Consider the following 14,941-nt stretch of genomic DNA (forward strand, 5'->3'; position numbering starts at 1 on the left):
AAGAACCTGATGAAAGTACATACTTCTAAAATTTAATAAACCCTTGTTTCAAGGAGTCCAGTGATCCCTTGAACTACCCAGGAAACCCAGGTTGAAAAGAGCTGATTTAAGGAGTTTCCATTGCGGCTCAGTGGGTTAAGAACCTGAGTAGCATCCATGAGGAGGCAGGTTTGATCAGTGGGTTAAGGATCCGGTATTGCCATGAGCTGTGGTGCAGGTCACAGATGTGGCTTATATCTGGCATTGCTGTGGCTTCCATATGCCTAGGGTGTGGCCCTAAAAAGGAAGGGGGGGGGATGATTTAGACATTTGAGTGACATCAGCATCAGCAAGATGGTAGCATAGAAAGTCTCAGCCTTTGTCTACCCCCTCACCCACACACATACCCTGACATCATAGAGACATCAATAAAATAACAATACTTGGGTCAAAATACCTTTATAAGGCTTACAAATCCAATTAAGAATTTGCAACACCCCAAAAGAGCACAAAAACAAGAAAATATGCTCTGAAATGGATAACAGGAACATTTTCACTTTATTCATGTCAAGCCACCCAGTTAAGGGCTGAGATGACTCAGCCCACAATTTCTTCCTCAGGGGAGGAATGAGTGACATGTCCATCCAGCATATGCAGCCTTTCAGGAACTGCCCAAGAGACTTACTTCTGTCTCACTTCATTGGGAGCACTGAGGCAATCAGCATCATTAGAACAACTGGGGGCAGCGAGGAACATAGAAAATATGGCTTCCTTAATGAATTCTACCAAACATTAGAGAATTGCTACCAATCCTTCTCAAAATCTTCCCCAAAAATTGAAGAGAAAGGAATACTTCAAACACATTTCAAGAGGCCAGCATTACCCTAATACCAAAGCCAGACAAGGATACTACGAGAAAAGAAATTACAGGCCAATATCTTTGATAAGTATAAATGCAAAAATCCCCAACGACAGCAAAAAAAAGCAGACAAAATTCAACAGCACATTAAAAGGATCATATACCATAGTCAAGATTTATCCCTGAGATGCAAAGATGGCACAGCATAAGTATGTCAGTGAATGTGATGCACTGCATTAACAGAATGAAGGATAAAAATTATATGATCATCCCAGATGGAGCAGAAAATGCATTTGACAAAAGTCAACATTCTTTCCTGATAAAACTTCACAACAAATTAGGTATGGAAGGAATGTATCTAAACATAGTAGAGACCATATACGACAAGCCCACAGAAAACATCACACTCAATAGTGAAAAGTTAAAAGCCTCTACTCTAAGATCAGGAACAAGACAAGAATGTTCACTCACACCCCTTGAGCAGTGCTGAGACCTACTCTCCTGATTGAAGGCAGAAGAGAGAGCATAACTAGAAAAGGAAGGATGCTATGGAATTCTCATCTAAGAGAGATTACTAAAAAGCTAAATCATTTTTACAGAATATATCTTTGTATATTCACACAGAACACTGAAACTTTCTAAGTGTTGTCACTTTTCATAAAGTATTTACTTAATGCATGCAGATATTTAGTGAATAAAAGAATCTCTAAGTACAGTATACCTAGGTCATTCAAATGTTCCCTTCTCAGTAGTTGCCCTAACAGTGGGAATATCCTGAAATGAAAAAAAAGGCCAGGATTTATCCATTTCATTTCATAGGACACAAGAATGACAAACTTAAGAGCACATCCCACAGCCTAGGGAAGTACTGACATTTTCACCTAATCTTTTGCCTTCCAACTTTGCTTTTCCTTCAAACACCAAGAATTATCTGAATACAATCTTATTCGGGTAAGTTTATTGCAGCCACAGTCTCTCCAGGATAGTATTTGGCTTAAGAGAAAGAAGTGTTTCACAAACAAAAAAGATATGTGTACACACATAGGTTTTACAACTTAATATTTGTGTGACCTAAACTCCCTGAACTTTGGTTTCATACTTGTAGAGAGAGGGCACTTATACTATAATAGCTAGTCTAATCACAGGGATTGTTGTGAGGGTTTAAAAGTTATATGATCATAAAGACTGGCACGTTTTACCTATTGAAAGCAGGACTGCCATGGACCTGTATCATCACTGCAACTGAATAAGTTAATGATTTTCTCAATTCTTACCCAAAGGGACCTGACCTAAGACCATTTAGCCAGCTAAGAAAATATGCAAACGTTTGGATGGCTTTCGAACATAGGGTTTAAGGAAACAGAAGCACCACCATGTTCCCCCATTAGAATACCAGAATATGAGAGTTAAGTAATAAATGCAGCCCTGGCAAATTCCTGCTAAGAGTAGGTCCACAGAGCCCTCCAGAGCCTATCTGTCCCCTCTCTTGTTCCTAAATACATAATTATTATTAACACACTTAGTAATTAGCAGAATCCCCATATTAGTTCCTCGGCCTGTGGGATAGAACTTATGCAGCAGAGAAAGCCAATTAAAACTTCTAACCACCCCCAGTAAGATGATAATTTTTTTAAAGTAATTTCATCCCTAGTTGGGGATTGAGGGCAGTGGCAGAAACTAGTGCTACCATTAAAGACTTTAAGGATGTCTGGTTGCTGGTTCTCATCATATCCCCATTTAATTAACCAGCATGGGTCTTACCCAAAACAAGCAAACAAACAAAAAAACAGATATATCCTGGAGAATGGCAACCTCATTTATAAATCAACCCCAATTTCAGCTGCTATGCCAGATGTGATCTCTTCACTAGAACAGATTACTATGGCCTTGAGTGCACACTCACACGTGCAGACATATAATAGGCTTGGTTTAACAGGTGTTTCAAAAAGTGGGAGTTAAATCACATGAAAATCCAGGGAGGGTTTTTTGTTTGTTTGTTTTTTTGTCTTTTTGCCATTTCTTGGGCCGCTCCCGCGGCATATGGAGGTTCCCAGGCTAGGGGTCGAATCGGAGCTGTAGCCACCAGCCTACACCTGAGCCACAGCAATGCAGGATCCAAGCCGTGTCCGCAACCTACACCACAGCTCACGGCAATGCCAGATCGTTAACCCACTGAGCAAGGGCAGGGACCAAACCTGCAACCTCATGGTTCCTAGTCAGATTCCGCTAACCACTGCGCCACGACAGGAACTCCAATGGAGGGTTTTTTGTCAAGCAGCAGGTTAAAGATCTAGCATGGTCACTGCTGCAGCTTGGGTCACTGCTGTGGGGCAGGCTGGATTCCTGGCCCAGGAACTTCCCTGCACGCCATGGGCACAGCCAAAAAAAAAATTAGGGAAATGCCATGTAAATAATATGCTCTGGGACAAGACATGATGTTCTTTCTAAACTAAAGAACAAATTATTGCATCTTGTCTCTCTCTGCACAGAGAAGGATGCACAGTGCCTTGTATTTGTCTTTTGGTTGTGGAAGTAACATGTTACATACTACTAAACACTGCTCTGAGGCACTTACCAGAGAGCATGAAAGTTTGGATGGGACTCAAAGCAAGAAAGAGACTTGCAGCAGGTACAAATTGAGTGCTTAACCCAAATGATTTGGAAGACCCTTCAGGATTCAAGGTGTCAGTGATGGGGAAAGACACCATGTGGAGATTATGATAAACTTCCAAAGAGAAATCACAATGTACATTCTTAGGGCTCTGATCAGACTATGCCATCTGTAGCAATGAGTTATACAGCATTAAAAAAAAAAAGAAAGAAAGAAAAGAAAAGAAAGAAAGAAAAAAAAAAAAAAAAAGCTCTTTGGAGTGCTGTTGGACCTTGTTAGAGACAGAGAGCCTGACTATGGGAGATTAAGTGACCAGTGAGCCAGAACTGCTCATTCTGGGGTGGGTTCTGCCAGACTTCCCCTAGGTCAGCTCAAGAGAGCCATCTGCCCAGGATCAAACCTCTTCCCTGGGTTCCATCACCTCCAGTGTCTAGTCCAGATGCAAAGGTATAAAAGCTCAGCACTTCCTTCAAAGGGGAACACCTCTGAAGGGCCGTACTAGTTCCAGAACTCCTCTTGTGGCAGCTGAGGCCATTGTCACAACTTCATCATCACTCAGCTCCTCCCTCTTGCCATTTTTACTTCCTTTGATTCTCCTATGGATAGTGAACCCAAGGATATTTTTCAAAAAACTTCTTGCAAACAAACGTGCATCTGAAAATCTTTTTCCCAAGAAAACTTACCTAAGATATACATACCAAAATTCTATTAGGTTAGGTGAAAGTGAGGAAAGGGAAAAAGATCTTTTACTTCTGAATTTTTCTAAATAAATATGAATTGAATTGATTTCTAATTTATAAAGAACAAGAGTGGAAGAACAAGAGGAAAAGAGGGAGAAAAGGAAAGTTAAAAGAGACTTCCCTCCTCATTTTTTTTTAAAGTTAAGTGGTCTCATTTCATTTCATTTTATGTTTGCTTTTTAGGGCTGCACTCGCAGCATATGGAAGTTCCCAGGCTAAGGGTCAAATTGCAGCTGCAGCTGCTGGCCTATACCACAGCCACAGTAACGCGGAATCTGAGCCATGTCTGCAACCTACACCACAGCTCATGGCAACGTCGGATCCTTAACTGACTGATGGAGGCTGGGGATCAAACCTGCATCCTCATGAATACTAGTCAGATGCGTTTCTGCTGCACCACAATGGGAATTCCCACCCTCCTCATGTTTGATAAACACATCTTCCTCATTACTTGAAAAGCTGTGTAGTCAGTTGTGTAGCCTTTCAATTCCTGAGTTACTAAACTGAAGAATAACATCAGCCCAGAGAAACACTATCATTTGCTATTCAGCAAAGAAGCTAATCATTTCAACCCACACCGTACTTGTTTTTACCTCCTGTGAAAATTCTGAATTTCACTCATTCGCTTAATAAACACTTATTTAGTACCTATAATATGTCAAGCACCGTTCTATATTCTATAAAACAGTACTACTATCTTTACATACACTGTTAAGTCTATAAGCCAAATAGCTGTTTCAAATATTATTGGATATAATGTTATTCCTACCCACTTATTTCCCTTCTTTTTTACATTTTGTTGATTCCTCATTTCACGTCACAAAGTCAGTAAACCAATGATAATCAGAGTAGATTACAAAAGGACACTCAAATTGGAATCATTTTCAATTTACAACAGATATCCAGAAGGACTTTTTTTTTCAAGCAGTTACATATCACATAGGACACTGAATCCTATCATACTTGCAAAGTAGCTAGACATTTTGGCATTTTAGATTTGAGATGATGAGATAAAAATGGCAATATATGAAAACTGTGATTTGGACTAAATGAGAAAAGATGAGGATAAAATAATATTGTACAAATGGATGTGTCAAGGTGAGCATAGCGAAAGAAAAAATTTTAATGGAAAATATTTTTGAAAAATTATAATTTAAAAATTCCTCTTATCAGGAGTCCCCAGAGTGACTCACTGGTAACAAAACCGAGTAGTATCTATGAGGATGCAGGTTTGATCCCTGTCCTCACTCAGTGGGTTAAGGATCCAATATTGCCATGAGCTGTGGTATAGGTCAAAGACATGGCTCAGATCCTGCATTACTATGGCTGTGGCGTAGGCTGGCAGCTGCAGCGCCTACTGGACCCCTGGCCTGGGAACTTTCATATGCTGCAGGTGCAGCCCTTAAAAAAAAAATCTTCTTATTAATATTATATCTCTGTAAACCAATGAATAAAAATATTCTTTAGCTCTAAAATCTAGGTTGATTTATAAGAATTCAAATACAGAACTAAAAGAAATTAATTTGGTTAAAGTGTGAAAATGAAGAATTAGTCTTAGTTAAAATTATAAGTGAAACCACTTTTTACTTGTCACAATTTTACTTGTATTTAATAAAAAACTTGAAGAAGTTGCTAACACAAGTGCTTTGGGGAATGCAAAGCATTGGTAGATACAAGAGAAAACCAGAGAATGTCTACAAACAGTAACTATAAAATAAATTAAATCTACATTCAGCCTAAACCAATATAAACCTTAAGTTCTGTATACCAAGACAAAGAGTTGTTCTAAAATATTCATTCATTAACTCTGTAACAGTAAAATTCCAAGGACTGTTGACTTGAAACTTCAAGAAAATATGCATTTTTATAAAAGACATTTTTTGCTAACAAAAAAAATTCACTTAAAGTTGTAATCAATATTTGTCATAAGGGACTGAAATTGGTCATTAAAATTAGGACAATTAAATCACTAAATATAACCTCAGTGCCCTTATCATAAATGGTCCACTTAGTCCATAAAACTGTGCCTCCTTCTATTAAATTAGAATTGTAGTAGTGAGTCTTCATCCTTGAATAAATAAATGATTCTAATATGTCAGCTTCAAAACACAACACAAAAATCTCATTCTGTCACAGGAGTTACTCAACAAGCTAACCTACAGATTTGGGATTTTTTTTAAAAACCTAGTCATCAAAGAGAATGTGAGATGAAAACTGAAAACACTTCAGTTTCAGAAAGTAAACAAAATTATGGAGTGTTATTAAACAGCTAAATTATTAAAATGTCATTTAAAAAAAAAAACTGTTTAGAATGCCTCCACTATGGAGTTCCCGTCGTGGCGCAGTGGTTAACGAATCCGACTAGGAACCATGAGGTTGCGGGTTCGATCCCTGCCCTTGCTCAGTGGGTTAACGATCCGGCGTTGCTGTGAGCTGTGGTGTAGGTTGCAGACACGGCTCGGATCCCGAGTTGCTGTGGCTCTGGCATAGGCTGGCAGCTACAGCTCCGATTCGACCCCTAGCCTGGGAAACTCCATATGCCGAGGGAGCGGCCCAAGAAATAGCAAAAAGACAAAAAAAAAAAAAAAACAAAAAGAATGCCTCCACTAAAGCCAAAACTTAATGAGAGGCAGAAACAAACTATCAAAAAAAAAAAAAAAAAAAAAAAGAACTAGAACAAATTTCCAGAGTAAAGATTCCTAACCCACATTAAACAAAAAGTTTAAGTCCAATAAAAAGATGGAGTGGGGCTAAGCAAGGATTACAACAAGCAAGACTTAACTTTAGGAAGTAGTCTATGTCTGTGACAGAAGGGTAAAGAGAGACATTGCATTGTGAAAATCTCTACCCCAAGGATGTACACACCTATTTCCACTGACTGGGGAGAAGTAAAAGTTTTAATACACACACACACACACACACACACACACACACACACACAAACATTCTATATTATAAGGAAATTTCACCTAGCTTCAACATGACCCTGGCTCTTTTCCAACATGAGCCACCTACTTGTACCTTGTCCAGCAAAAACTTACTTCCTCCAAAATGAGTAATCCATAAAGAAGTGGCATGAGATTTGTATAAAGATTCTGCCAGAGTGAATGAATAGGGAAAGCTAATGAAGAACATTCTCCAGAAAATATTGCTGAGGAATAAGTAAAAATTGTGACCTAGACATTTCACCATGAAATTAATATGTATTCAAGGATGCTATATTTTCTCCATGAACTGAAAACAAAAGAATTCATATATATATACTGTGATCAGTTTTTAAATGTTAGGAAAAGATCTCACCAGTAATAAAAATAAAAAAGAACAAAACACTTAAGATTTTATTAAGTAAAAAGTATGTGACATCTATATAAAGACTTTTAAAATAATACTAAAGGATACAAAAGAAAAAATAAAGAGGGCTCAAATCAATAAAATTAGAAATGAAAAAGGAGGAATTACGACTGACACCACAGAAATACAAAGAATCACAAGAGACTACTATAAGCAACTATATGCCAATAACATAGACAACCTAGAAGAAATGGACAGATTCTTTCAAAGATACAATTTACCAAGACTGAATCAGGAAGAAACAGAAAATATGAAAAGACCAATCACAAGTACTGAAATTGAAAATATGATGTAAAAACTTCTAAAAAACAAAAGTCCACAACATGATGGCTACACAGGCAAATTCTATCAAACTTTCAGAAAGAGAAAGACAAATACCGCATGATATCACTATCTACAGAATAGAGACAGACTTACAGACATGGAGAACAGAACTGTTGTTGCCAGTGGGGAAGGCGAGAGGGTGGGATGGAGTGGGAGTTTGGGGTTAGTAGATGCAAACTATTACATTTAGAAAGGATAAGCAGTGAGGTCCTACCATATAGCACAGGGAACTACATCCATTCTCTCTCCTGTGATAGAACATGGTGGAAGACACTATGAGAAAAAGAATCTGTGTGTATATATATACATATGACTGAGTCACTTTACTGTAAAGCAAAAATTGATACAACATTTTGAATCAACTGTAATTTAATAAAAATTTAAAAAGAAATAAAGGACATGAATGAAAACAAACAAATGAAGAAGCATACCATATCCTTGGTTGAAAAGACTCAACATTATTAAGATATAAATTCTCCTGAAATTAATCTATAAATTCAATGCAATCCCAATAAGAATATTAACAAGACAGATACAGAGAAAAAATGGCTGCAAGAGGTGGGGGATGAGGAGTCATCAAAATGAGTGAAGGGAGTCCAAGATAAAAACTTTCAATTATAAAATAAATTAACATGGTACATGTACACAATGGGATATTACTCAGCCTTAAGAAAGGATGAAATAATGCCATTTGCAGCAACGTGTCTGGAACTAGAGATTCACATACTAAATGAAGTAAGTTAGGAGAAAAACGAATACCGTATGATGTCACATATCTGGAATCTAAAATATGGCACAAAAGAACATATCTACAGAATAGAAACAGACTCACAGACATGGAGAACAGATTTGTGGTTGCCATGAGGGAGAGAGGAAGAAGTGGGATGCCTGGGAGTTTGAGGTTAGTAGATACAAACTATTACATTCAGAATGGATAAGCAATGAGGTCCGACTGTACAGCACAGGGACCTATATCCAATCTCTTGGGACAGACCATGATGGAAGAAAATATAAGAAAAAGAATATATATATAATATAAATATATATAATATATGACTAGGTTACTTTGCAGTACAGCAGAAATTGGCACAACATTGTAAATCAACTATAATTTTAAAAATAAAGTCATAGAATGTAAGGCACAACATGGTGACTACAGTTAATAATATTGTACTGCATAACCGAAAGTTGCTAAGAGTTAATCTTTTTTTTTTTTTTTTTGTCTTTTTTCTATTTCTTGGGCTGTTCCCGCGGCATATGGAGGTTCCCAGGCTAGGGGTCGAATCGGAGCTGTAGCCACCTGCCTACGCCAGAGCCACAACAACGAGGGGATACTAGCCACGTCTGCAACCTACACCACAGCTCACGGCGTTAACCCACTGAGCAAGGGCAGGGATCGAACCCGCAACCTCATGGTTCCTAGTCGGATTCGTTAACCACTGCGCCACGACGGGAACTCCCTAAGAGTTAATCTTAAAAGTTCTCACTGTAAGAAAAAATTCGGGGAGTTCCCATCATGGCTCAGTTGTAATGAATCTGACTAGCGTCCATGAGGACACAGCTTTGATCCCTGGCCTTGCTCAGTGGGTTAAGGATCCAGTGCTGCCGTGAGCAGTGGTGTAGGCTGCAGATATGGCTCGGATCTGGTGCTGCTGTTGCTGTGGCAGAGGCTGGTGGCTCTAGCTCCGATTTGACCCCTAGCCTGGGAATCTCCACATGCCATAATTGTAGCCCAAAAAGATGCAAAAAATAAGAAAAAAAAGAAAAAAGAAAAAATTCTGTAACTACGTATGGTTGACAGATGTTAGCTGTACTTATTGTGGTGATCATTTCACAATATGTAAAAATATCAAATCATTAGGTTGTACACCTAAAACTAAATAATGTTTTGTGCCAATAATAACTCAGGTAAAAAAATATTAACAATATTTTTCATTAGGCAAGTTGATTCTAAATTTTATGTATAAAAACATAAACAAGTAATACGTAATCGAATGATTTTTGACAAGGGTACCAAGTCCATAATAAGGAAAGGACAGTCTTTTCAACAAGTGGTATTGAAGAACTGGATATCCACACACACGCAAAATGTGAGGTTAGATTCTCTCATTATAGCATATACAAAAACTAACTCAAAATAGCTTAAGACCTAAGTGAAAGAGCTAAAACTATAAAATCCTAAGAAGAAAACATAGGGGGAAGTCTTCATGACATTGGATTTGGCAATAATGTCTTGGATATCACACCAAAAACACAGGCAACAAAAAAAATAGATAAATTTGGCTTCATCACAATTGTAAAATTTGATAGGACATTATCCAAAGAGTGAAGAGGTAATGCAAAATGATGTAGCCATTGTAGAAAACATTATGGTTATTCCTCAAACAAAGAAATGAAACAGCTACCAAATGACTCAGTGACTTCAATATTGAATTCAATAATTCAATTCAAAATACGTGATAATAATAATTTATCATTATATATCATTCAGCCTTTTAAAATGAAAGAAATTTGGACATACGCTATAAAATGTTTGATTCTTCTATTTTTTTTTTTTTGCCTTTTTTTAGGGCTGTACCTGCAGCATATGAAAGTTCACAGGTTAGGGGTCAAATTGGAACTGTAGCCACCAGCCTACACCACAGCCACAGGAATGCAGGATCCAAGTCATGTCTGTGACCTACACCACAGCTCACAGCAATGCTGGAACCCTAACCCACTGAGCGAGGCCAGGGATCAAACTGCTGTCCTCATGGATACTAGTTGGGTTCATTATCACTGAGCAACAAAGGGAACTCCAAATGTTTGATTCTTAAGGACATTATGCTAAGTGAAATAGGCCAGAAACAAAAAGACAAATACTACATGATTCCACATATATGTTACCAACAGTAGTCAAATTATAGAGAGAGAAAGTAGAATCATGATTGCCAGCAAATGAGGGAAGGAAGGAATGGAGAGTTATTGTTTAATGGGTACAGCATTTCAGTTTGGAAAGATTAAAAAGTTCTGGAAGTGAATGGTGGTGTGGTTGCACAACAATAGGAATAGACTTACTGTCACCATATTATACACTTAAAAATGGTCAGAACAGTGATTTTTATGGTTTGCCACTATTTTTAAATGAAAATTGAAATTTAAAAAATAATAGCCAGGAGTTCCTGTCATGGCTCAGTCAGTGGGTAACAAATTCTACTAGGAGCCATGGGGTTGTGGGTTCGATCCCTGGCCTTGCTCAGTGGGTTGGAGATTCGGTGTTGCCGTGAGCTGTGGTGTGGGTTGCAGACACAGCTCGGATCTGTGCCTGTGGTGTAGACTGGTGACTGCAGCTCCAATTCAACCCTTAGCCTGGGAACCTCCATATGCCATGGGAGCGGCCCAAAAAATGGCAAAAAGACAAAAATAAATAAATAAATAAATAAATAAAATAAATAAAAAATAATAGCCAATACATTTCTGAAAAGAAGTATTAAAAAAATCAATCCATTAATTAAAACAGTGTGGTACTAGCATAATAATAAACCAACAAATAAAAGAAATAGACTAAAATATCCAGAAATAGGTCAAATATAATGAAAATTTAGACATTTTTAGTCATTAAAAAAAGATGATTATTTAATAGATGGTATTGGAACAATAAGTAGCCTTTTGGAAAGTAATGAAATTTGATTCATATTTCCCAGCTTGTAACAATAAAAATTCCAGATTAATAAAGACTCAAATATGAACAGATCATAAACGAACTATAAGAAACCACATGACGCACCAAAAAACATACAACAAATACTAACAGACATAAAAGGAGAAACTGATGGGAATACAATAATAGCAGCAGATTTTAACACCCCACTCACATCAACAGAGAGGTCCTCTAGACAAAAGATGAATAAGGCAACAGAAATCCTAAATGACACAACAGAAAAGTTCGACTTAATTGACATTTTCAGGACATTGTATCCAAAAATATCAGCATATACATTCTTTTCAAGTGCACATGGAACACTCTCAAGGACTGACCACATACTGGGGCACAAAACTAACCTCAACAAATTTAAGAGTATAGAAATTATTTCAAGCATCTTCTCTGATGACAATGGCATGAAACTAAAAATCAACCAAGGGAAAAAAAATGAGAAAAACGGACTACATGGAGACTAAACAACATGCTACTAAAAAATGAGGTCAATGAGGAAATCAAAAGGGAAACTTTAAAAAATACCTTGAGACAAATGATAATGAAAACACAACCATTCAAAATCTATAGGAGGCCACAAAAGCAGTTCTTAGAGGGCAGTTCATAGTAATACAGGCCTTCCTCAAAAATGAAGAAAAATCTCAAATTGACAACTTACATACACAATGGAATACTACTCAGCCATTAAAATGATTAAAATAATGCCATTTGCAGCAACATGGATGGAACTAGAGACTCTCATACTAAGTGAAGTAAGTCAGAGAGAGAAAGACAAATACCATATGATATAACTTATATCTGGAATCTAATATATAGCACAAATGAGCCCATATACAGAAAAGAAACAAACTCATGGACTTGGAGAACATATATGTGGTTGCCAAGATGGAGAAGGAGGGAGTGGAATGGACTGGGAATTTGGGGTTAGTAGATGCAGCTATAGCATTTGGAGTAGACAAGCAATGAAATCCTGCTATGTAGCACAGGGAACTATACCTAGCCACTTGTGATGGAAGACGATGAAGAATAATGTGAGAAAAATAATACACACACACACGCACACACACACATGCGCACGCATGCATGTGTGCATGTATATATATATATGTATGTTTGGGTCATTTTGCTGTACAGTAGAAATTGACAGAATTTCAATTCATTGTAAATCAACTGTAATTAAAAAAAGAATTTAAAAAAATAAACCATGTGAAAAAAATTTTTGTGATCTTGAACTGAGGAAATTCTAAGCATGTCCAAACTGAAAAGCTATAAAAGACTGATTAATTTGACTAGAATTTGTTTTTACTAAAAAAAAAATAATAATAATACTTTTTTTTAAACTAGAGGTTTTTTTAAAGAGCAAAACTGGGAAAAACTTGCAACTTATTCATAAACAAATGAATAATTTCTCTTATATAGTAAAACTTTCTCCACATTAGTATTATGAAGAAAATCTGGAAAATGGGGGGAAAAATCCTAAAGAGACGTTCCATGGGTTTTTGGACATATGAAAAGATGCACAGATTTTCTCACAAGAAGAGAAATGTATATAAAGATACACTGAATATCAATTTTAATCTATCAATTTGGCAAAGATTAGAAAGTTTAATATCATACCCTTGGCAAGAGCATAGAGAAGCAGGCATTTGTACATATTTACTGGTTGGTATCTCAATGAGTTTAAAAATCAGTAGAGGGCAATTTGGCACTATTTATCAAAACTTCTAAGTTCCTGTATTTTGACCCTGTAATCCTACTTCCAGCAACTTACCCTACTGGTGGTCTCACTCAATCAACATACACCCTATTCCCAAACATGTATTGAGGTTTTGCTCGCCAGGTTATGTCTACTGCCTTTGAGGAATTTACTCTGCTGGCTCTTTCTACAATATTCATAAAGGTTTGTTCTCTCTGCTTCCTCCCAAACTTTTGTTTAATTTCTAAAGCTGTCATCGTCATTTCCACCTAAGTGGTGGACTGGGTTTTATCTCTCTCCTGGTTTGTGTTCTTTTATTTTCTCATTCTCCTTGCTGCTTTCAGATGATTTTTAGAAAAAGGAAAATACCAACTATATATGCCTCCATCATCAAACCAAAAATTCTCCTAAGTCCTTAAATTCTCTAATCCCTTGGCTTCTGAAATTTTATTCCTTCCTGCTTTTCCTTTTCCTGTCTGATCTATCCTTCTCACTCACCTGCATAAATTCTTCTTCCTATGCCCTCCCTTAACTGCTGTTGCATTTTAGGACCCCCTTCTTGGTCCACATCTTTCTCTTGACCTACTCTCTTCAAACAATCCCATCCAACTCTGGGCCTTAGCTACCATCAATATGTTAACAGCCCCTCTCAACCAAAGTTTTAGCACTGACCCCCCACTTCAGACTTTTACCTCAATTCATCTGTCTATTATTTAAGCACTTCAAACAATGCATACCTAAGACACACCCAGTAAAGGCTGAATGACTCAAGCAATTTGAAATAACAAGTACTGCTGCTTTGATACATTGCACTATGATTTCCTGTTTCCTATGTTGTGTAATTTTTTAGTCAGCAAATACTAAATTGGCTCTCTAATTATTAGGCCTGGAAATATATAGTAACTAAGGTGACTCTCATTTCAGAGTTGTTTTCTGACTAGGAAATTAGAAATTGTAGACTTGGGCAAACCTTGAAGATGTGAATATTACTTATCTTTGTTTTAGAAATATTATTGTTAGCCAGACTTTTACTGCTTGAAACCATCCACTCAAAGGTAGAAGAAAAAAAAAAAATCATTAATCCTGACCTTCCAATGACTATGCCCTATTTTCACATCCCATAGACTTTTCATCTCAGCACTTCATCAAAGTCTTTTGAATTATTCAGTGTAACACATGCTTACTGAGTATCCACTTATATGCAGGTCCCTGTCCTAAATGCTTTGAAAGATGTAAAAATGAATAAATAGAGGATCCGTCCTTTGAGGGACTTACAGGGTAGGGATGACAGAAGCAATAAATGTCATTCCTCCATGTGGAAGAATATAATATGTGCCAGAAGAAGTGTACAAATAAAGAGCTACAGAGGACCAGTGGAGGAAGTCATAATATCTGGATAGAGCAATGAAGGATGGGGAGGATCAGGAAGAGTTTGATGTGTACCTTAAGATGACCAGAAACAATGAGTAGAGTTTTACTACAGAAAAAAAGCCTGAGGGCAGGAGAGAAAATGGGTGGTGAGGACATTCTAGATGAGTGGGGGTTTTTTGGGGGGGGGCAGGAGCTGTTTTTGTTTTTTAAGTTTTTATGGCCCCACCTGCAGCATATGGACAGTTCCTGGGCTCAGGGTTGAATCAGAGCTGCAAATGCAGCCTATGCCACAACCACAGCAACACTGGATGCAAGC

Source organism: Sus scrofa, chromosome 5 (genome assembly GCF_054392235.1).
Source record: "Sus scrofa isolate SSC_HxYL_T2T_F1_AM1 chromosome 5, Sscrofa_HxYL_maternal_Yorkshire_Landrace_v2.0, whole genome shotgun sequence".
Taxonomy (NCBI): domain Eukaryota; kingdom Metazoa; phylum Chordata; class Mammalia; order Artiodactyla; family Suidae; genus Sus; species Sus scrofa.